The sequence below is a fragment of the Phalaenopsis equestris genome, unplaced genomic scaffold (assembly GCF_001263595.1).
Source record: "Phalaenopsis equestris unplaced genomic scaffold, ASM126359v1 Scaffold000094, whole genome shotgun sequence".
NCBI lineage: Eukaryota > Viridiplantae > Streptophyta > Magnoliopsida > Asparagales > Orchidaceae > Phalaenopsis > Phalaenopsis equestris.
In genome coordinates, this window is record NW_018164536.1 from 2940517 (window position 1) to 2940765 (window position 249).

The window sequence follows — 249 nt, forward strand, 5'->3', positions numbered from 1 at the left end:
TACGGGGATATCCCATCACGTCAAAGCACGTCCGGGCCATAAGGGCAGAGGACAAATCGTCGTATCCCAACTGGGTGGCAGCTCATCGACATCGAGCAGTCAAAATGATATCAACGAATTCAAGGAGCGACAGGGCTCAAAGGGGCTCAACAAAAAGGAAGGTAGAGTGATCCTAAAAGGTAGAGATAATTGGGTCGGGGTACCACAGACCCGTCATCCACAGCTAACAGGACCCTAAGCCTACCTGGT